The sequence below is a fragment of the Notamacropus eugenii genome, chromosome 5 (assembly GCF_028372415.1).
Source record: "Notamacropus eugenii isolate mMacEug1 chromosome 5, mMacEug1.pri_v2, whole genome shotgun sequence".
Taxonomy (NCBI): domain Eukaryota; kingdom Metazoa; phylum Chordata; class Mammalia; order Diprotodontia; family Macropodidae; genus Notamacropus; species Notamacropus eugenii.
Genome location: NC_092876.1, coordinates 350,201,374 through 350,209,805, shown reverse-complemented (window position 1 = coordinate 350,209,805; position 8,432 = coordinate 350,201,374).

The window sequence follows — 8,432 nt, the reverse complement described above, 5'->3', positions numbered from 1 at the left end:
AGGCTGGTGACCTGCACAGCCCTCCCTCATTCAAAACAAAGTCAAGTGGAAGTCATGTCATTATTTCTCTGATGGCATGGTCTTCTTTTGCAGCAAAGGAGGAACACACATGCCCAAGAGGGAATTTGAACACAGTTTTTCCTGACTGCAAGCTTAACACATCCATCACACTGTAATGTCTCTTTATACCTACAGTACTATTTTTAAATAGATCACAGGTATCATCATAGAATGCAGCTTGAAATATCTTGAAGAACACTCATTCCCAAAAGCTCTTAGCATAATTTTCTTTATTTGGATAAAAGCTTATAGTTATAGTTGCAGTATGATCCCAGTGAAGATCCTAAAATATCAAGACAATTTGGGCATTTAGAAGATACTAAAGACAGAGTGCTATAACATATAGAGGCTTGTGCTCAAAACCCAGAAAGACCCAGGTTTAAGCCCTTCCTTTGACACATATTGGGGGTGTGATTGTGGCTAAGTCACTTAACCTCCTAGTTCTTCAGGTACTTCTCCAGGACCATTAGTAGTAGAGAAGATCCCAATCTGTACTTATAGAGGGTGATTGGTCCTCCAGGTTTGATTTCTAGCCTTGTACTTGATTAAAACAAATAAACAAATCTAGTATCTGGCCATCTGGCTTACCCCATCTCATTTTTCTCTGGCTCTGGCTCTCTGACTGTCTTTGTTTCTCTCTCTCTCTGTGTATCTCTCCTTCTGTTTCTGTGTCTCTGTCTCTATCTGACCTATGTCTCTGTCTGTCTCTGTTTATCTCTGTCTCTGTCTGTCTGTCTGTCTCTCTTTCTCTGTCTCGCTCTCTCTCTCTGTCTCTCTGTCTCTGTCCCTGTCTCTCTCTGTCTCTCTCTCTCTCCCTCCTTTTCTTTTCTCTACTTCTTCCCTCATGTTTCTCTTGCAGATTCACAGGCAATAGTCAAGAGTAAAATTGAGTCCAGCCTTGAGTGGCACCCCTAGTATTCTAGCACAGACAAACTTTATGCATGTATCCTGATAAGAAGGGGAAATGATTCAAGACTCTGGTCACACTTCATTTCCATCTAAGGTGTCAACCTTCTCCCTTGTCCAGGTTGACCATTTGTCTATTCTGATGTGTCTTCTTTCTAAGCTTGACTAGAGAAAATTATATATTCTGGCATCTCAGCACTGCAAAAAAGTCTTGGAAAGTGCTTCCTTCACTTTCTCCCTTCTAACATACATACACACATACAACACACACACACATATATATACATACACACATACATATGTATATGCTCACAATTCATATGTGTGTGTGTATAATTTCTCTTTCTGATCATCTCACTAATATTCCTTGTAGTCTGTTAAAATGTGAGAGGTATCATGGGATAATGGACTAGGCACTGAAGTCGGAGTTAAAAAGACTTCAATTCTCATACACTTCCTTAACTACTTACTATCTGTGCAATGTAAAGGAAGTTATGTTTAACCTTTCTGTACCTCAGTTTCCATATCTATAAAACAAGAGCATTGGATGTGATCACCTCAGAGGTCCCTAATAGCTCTAAATCTATGTTCATCTCAATTTTATTGCCCTCCAGCCTCCCAAGGTAAAGCCTGTTGGTGAATTATCTTTGGCATAATTGCTGTGGTAATCTCTGTTTGGAATAGGGCACAAGGTACCATTTATCTGAAATTCAGGATGCTCAAACTTTTTGAACCATCATGAATATGGAAATAAACAGAGTCCGTAACTGTCATAAGAAGCTGGAGAAGTAAGTTATAATATAGAAACAATGTGACTCTCACCATTCAGGTTTTTTTTTTAATATTTTCCAGGCTGGTTGAGTATAAATGTCAAGCTCTACCACAGGGAAGACTGAGAAGCATTGGGGAAATGTAAAAGCAAAGAGACAAGAGAAACAGCAAGTTAGAAAAAAAATAAGACAAAAAACATAATAACAGAGGACTACTGTTTGGTGCTTAGTATTCAATGGGAGTGAGGGTGGGGGAAAGTGACATAGATATGCCCTATATCAAAAATTTTCCTTCCAATTTCCCTACCATGCTGGGGGTTGCTGCAAGGGGAAATAAGCAAATTAAATTTTCTTGCTGCAAATTGGAGCATCAGGAATTGACCTCAAAGATTCTTCTATCACAGCATGAGTCAGAAAATGGGAGGAATTTTAAGTATTCAGGATGATATTCTTTTGGGCAAAGAAGGGAGGAGAAATGAATAAGACTTCTCCAGTGCTAATGTGTGTGTGTTTGGGAGGGAGGGGAGAGGGGATCTGATGGTCGTGGTATCTGGTGGTAAAAAAGAGATTGTAGTGCTCTGGAGTACAGACTGAAATTCAAGGCTTCATCTTGAGTGGAAATACCTGATGGTGTTAGTCCTTCATTTTCAGAGAGGAATGAGAGAACCAATGACATTGCTAGGGTGATGTCTTGTATTGTTTGTGAGTTGGACAGAAGAGAGGCAGAACTGTGCAAAGTTGTCAGCCTTTCTCTCTTCTTCTTCAGAGTCATCTAAATCCAGTAGAAAAACAAAAGTCAAGAAGATCGGTGATGTCCCAGGATGCAGTGGGTGACCTTGGCCTTTCTAAATTAAGGACTTTTCCAAGTCTCAGTTTTTCTGAGTTTTTAGCCCATTCAATGGGTAAGGGCAGAATAAGAATTGAGACAAAAGATGGCTCACTTTACCATCACTGAAGATAGCAATCTGGGAGGGAAAGACCTTCAAAGTTTCTGGTGAGAACAGAAAACAATCATTAATTACACTCATTCTAAGTCAGCACAACCTAAATGATAAGCCACAGAGACTTGGGTTGGGGACCATTATTGGCTGCTCAAAGAAAGAGTGATTTTAGAGGCATAATCAAGTAGCTCCATTTAAAATACAGTGGACTTTTTAAAAATCTGTTTTTTTTTCAGAGCTATATTTCAAGAAATCATAAATGAGAACTGCATGAGACAAAAAAAGTAAACTGTTCTAGATTTCTAAAGAAAACACAGTAAGATAAATTAATTAAAATTAAGAAAAAGAGGAAGAGGATGAACAACAGGAAGAAAACGAGATAAATAACAAGAAAAAAATGGCAGCATTTTCCAACTTCTGCCCAATTTGGCAGCTTGGGTCCCCAGAGGGCAGGCAGCTACTACAACTACTCTCAGATAACACAGTAAAAACAGTCAACACAAACATTCTCCTAAAAATCTTGTTCACTTCTTCCTACAAATATATACAGCATGCATTAGAGGAGTAAGCTTCAACTTAGACCGTAAGAATAGGGTGGCACATGTGTAAGAAATACATGTGAAAAAGTTTAACTCACATCACCTGATCTGGAAATCCTTCTCTCTGTTTAGAGACCTCTGTAGAAGCCTTTGTTGTTTGTCCTTCACTCTCAGAAAGGACCAATGACATCATGAGGGTAATGTCTTGACTTGACAATGAATTAGAATTAAGTGAGGCAGAGCTGCACAGTCATCAGTCTCACTCTCTCCTCCACCCCCAAACTCCACCCCTTTTCCACCCTCCACTCCTCTCTCCAGACTCACTGAAGTCCAGTGACAAGACGACAGTCAAGATGACTGCAACGGCCCAGGATACAGTGGATTACTTTGGCCTTATTAAATTAAGGTCTTTCCTGGGGAAAGACCTGAGTAAGAATACAATGAAGGCACTGTCCTCAGCACTACTCAGCTGCCTTGGAGAGCAGAAGAGAAGATGGACATAAAGAATGTTGCATACATATTGGGAAAAGAGAAAGTCAGACAAGCTAAGAAGTAGCAAGGCATTTTTGTGGACTATAGACAGAGCTAGAAGGAACTGGTACATCTCCTTTAAAGAAGAGGAAGTTGATTCCCAGAGAGATGAAAATGACTTGTCCTAGGTCACAAAGGCAGTAATTGAAAGAAGCAGAATTTCAATCTAGTTCTTCAAACCCCAAATTCAGTATAATACCACACTGCCTTCCCCCTTTCTAAAGGAACATTCAAAGCAAGATCTCATTCCACTAGAAGAGGAGAATAGACCTTAGAAAACGAGTTACTTTGATGGAATTGGGATACTAAGGATTTAAGAGAAAGAGAAAAAGTAAAACAAAGATGTCGCATCTTAGAATATTTCCTCCCTATCTCCCACCATTTTGATGGTAGTTGCAATGGGAAATAAGGTTTTTTTGTTTTGCTTAGGTTTTTTTTAAATTTTGTGAAGGAATTTGGGAACATCAGTGAAGGTTCATTTGACATATGATTGGAGAGACTCACCAAGTAGCTATAAATGCGGTAGCATGGAAAGAGTCCATAGCTGTGGTGAGTCTACTTCCTGGGAATGTATTCATGTTAAAGAGTTAGAGAATCAATGCAGGCAAGTGCAGATGTGAAAGGGAATTTAGGACAAGGCGTGGGAGCAATGGGACTGACCTGAAAGCAAGTGCATCTGGGAGCATAAGCAGCTGTGAAGTGACCTGAGAGGGTGAGTGGGCATGAAATAGGAAGTGTCCTCCAGGATAATAAGACTGTGACCTTGATACTGTACCAAGACAGAGTGAGCAAGGGCAAAATCCAATAATATTATCATCCTAATGATAACAATATAATAATATTATGCTATTAATAACATTATCATATTATCCTATAATAGTTAATATTATATTCCATGATGTTATTATGTATTGCATATATAATTATGCATACTCTTTATTATGTACATGTGAATAGCATAGATTTTGAACTAGAAGTCACCTCAAGAATATCAAGTCAGTCCAGTCCTGTAATTTTGCATATAAGGAAACTTAAAACCCAGAAAGGATAAATGACTTTCCCAAGGTCAAACTATTCATTGACAGAAGGAGGATTTGAATTCATTCTATCCATCCCAACATTGCTGAATCAAGGGGATCCGAGATTCTGGTTTATAATTCAGAAGGAGATTGCCAAGGTAAAGACTGGGTGATGGAGCACTGGGTAGCACAAGTATATAGCATATGTAATAGGATATAAAGAAACAGCATAAGAGAGGTGGAAGTATTGTGGAAATTAGAGTGCAAAAGGAAGAGTTACGAGAGCTGTGTTAATATTACAGGAGAAAAGGAGCATGATAATAAATATTAATAGTATCCAATATTTATATAGTGCTTATTAAGTTACCAGTGCTATGGTAAACTCTTCATAATTGTTAGGTCATTTTATCCTCACAACAATCATGTGAAATAGATATTATTATCCCCATTTCACGTATGAGGAAACTGGGGCAATCAGAGGGTAAGTAAGTTGTCCGGGGTCATACAGCTAATTGTTTAAAGCTGGATTTTCACTGAGGTCTTCTTGACTCCAGGTCCAGCTTTTATCTGCTGTACCACCAAGCTGTCCCCTAAGATTTGAACATGACATTAAAGATCATGACATCAAAGAATATTTTGCTAAATTAATACACCTTGGGTTAATAAAGAGTATGTGACATAAAGTTCCAGAAAGAACCAGTTGGTCAATTTCCTTGCAGGTTCTTGGTAGAGCTAAAAATCTTCGGAACCTTACCACTGAATATATGTATGTGCATATATGTATGTGTATACATGGATATGCCTGTGTGCGTACATGTGTATATGTGTATGCATATATATATACACACATGCACATATATGTGTGTGTAATAGACACACATACACACACATATATATATGTATAAAACAGTTAAAATTTCAAATGATCCTGTCTCTTTTCTAATGCTTATAAAAAGGCAATGTACATTCATTTATGTGTGTGTATGTGTATGTATATGTATGTATATATATACACATATATAATGTTATATATTTTCTCTTGAATCAACTGAATTTGAAAATACATATAACTCAATATACTCATATACAAGAATGTGTATGTGTGTATGGTTTGTATAGTTATAAACATTATTACATGGAAAGGAAAGAATGACTCATTAACTACTTACTATTCTCCAGACACACACCCTACAAATATCATTTTATTGGAACCTGAAAACAACCACGTAAGAGGTAGGTGCTATTATTATCCCCATTGGACAGCTGAGGAATCTAAGTTAGGTGGAGGTTAAATAACTTGCCCAGGATCACCCAGCTAATAAGCAGATGTGGTTGGATTTAAACTCAGGTCTTTCTGATTCTAGGTTTAGCTCTCTATCCCTTAAATAGACTGGCTATCTTTATAGTGATGTATGTGTGTGTGTGTGTGTGTGTGTGTGTGTGTGTGTGTGTGTGTGTGTGTGTGTCTAGTTTAGCAATCAAAGGGAGTTGATTGAGCCATATGTATCTTATGTATATTCAGAAGGGTTATTATAGTGTTAACGTGTGAGATATGTTGAAGAGAAAATAATGACTAAATTAGCAGAATATTTTCCAGACAATTTCTGAAAAGTCATTTCAGAAGCCAGTCTATTCCCTGATCAGTTTTACAATGCTCGTGAAATTGGTGAGGCTTACTATTACTTTAGCACGTACCTGTGAATCAAATGCCCTTTGGTTTAAGTAGAAAAATCAGTAGGCTTTTATTACATGAACTTATACTTCAGAACCCTTTAAAATAAAAATATTTAGCAATTGAATGAGTTAATCATGATAAATTTCTAAAAAAATTATCACGTATCATATAAAAAGGGTGAAGGCTCAAACGTGGATGGAAAAAAGGTATTTTTTTTTTATTTCTTATTGGTTCCCTTATATCTATGTATTTGAAGCGAAAACACTTTTCAAGATCATAAGTTTACCTGAATGTAGCAAAACTACCTAATTTTAGGAAGCACATTTAGTGTCTCACATTTTGCACATCTTCCTGCTTCTTGGTGTTAATGCACCGTTTCAAACGATGGCCCAAGTTCTATTAACATGTAAGATATTATTACAAAGACTTCATGAGGTGGTCAATTCATCTTTCATGCAACATACGTAGCTTTCAGCTTCACAAAACATTAAAGATGAACTTCTTAGTGTAACTTTATATCTGGAATTTTGTTAAAAATTATCAACTTAGGAGTACTTACATCAGAGAGACAAAAAGTTCCATGCATTCAGAAGCATATTTTTCTGGTGATGATGATGACGATAAAAATGAGAGACTTTGGGAAAAGCTCTACCCAAAGCAGTCTAACACTAGTTCATAAAACAGTCCAAGTTACTCCTTCACAGTCCATTGACAAACTTAGAACAATTGAAATGGAAAAGGAGGCATGGACGGACAAGCTTTTTGTGAAGAATTTTTAGGATACCCAAATGAGAACCAAAGTTTCAAATGTTCTTGACAAGTCAAAAGACACTGAAAATAACACTGAAGAGGATTTCTTAGAGGGTCATGAAACCACTTAGGAGAAGGCTGCTTGTGGCTTGGAGTTACTATGCCACCCTATTATACTGCGTGGAATTCATGAATCTACATATACTTCACTGGACTGTTATGAGGAAGATGCCAATGACCCCAAAGCATCTGAAATTAGGAACTTCTTATTTATTTAGTATTTTATTTTTCCCTAATTACATGCAAGAATTTTAACTTTTTTTAATTTTTGTGTTCTAAATTCTCCCCCTCCCTCCTTTCTCATTGAGAATGAAAGCAATTTGATATAAGGTTATACATGTGCAGTCAAGCAAAACAAATTCCAAGTCAAGGAAAATAAATTCTATATTGGCTATATTGTGAAAGGAAACAGAGGACCCCCCTCTAAAAAAAAAACCCAAGAAAAATAAGTTTAGGGACTTTTAGAAATAAAATCTGAGGTGTCTCTTGGCATTCAAATAGTGAACCTTATTTCCCATACTATTTGTTTATTTTAAAAATATTTATTTTTAGCTTTTAGCATTCACTTCCATAAGTTTTGAGTTCCAAATTTTCTCCCCTCCACAAGTCAGCATGCAATCTGATATAGACTCTCCATATATACATCCATATTAAGCATATTTTTACATTAATTATGTTGTAAAAAATAACTACGTACAATGAGAGGAAACACAAGAAAGAAGAAACTAAAAAAAAGAGAAAGCACAAATATTACACTTCATTTTGCACTTAGATTCCATAGTTCTTTCACTAGATGAGGATCCCATACAATTCATATTTACACTAAAAGCTACACTATGATCACAAGATCATAGCACTGAGAATTGAAAGTGTTATTAAAGTGTTATTAAAACATTTAATCAAACTGCTTCATTTTAGAGATTAATAAACTGATGCCAGGTAGGAAAAAAAAAACTAGAATTCACAAATACCATGCAAGTCATAAAGAAAAGTCTGAATGTCCTATGTATTCTATTAATTTAGGCAACTACACAATACATTTTAAAAATACTTTAATACATATGTACATGTCTTTTAAATGTTTCTATATATTTCTTAATATTCTTTTTTACTTTCCAGTTTTTACCATTGACTTTACGTTACCTGGAGAACTTAACTGTCAAGAATACCATGTCCACAGA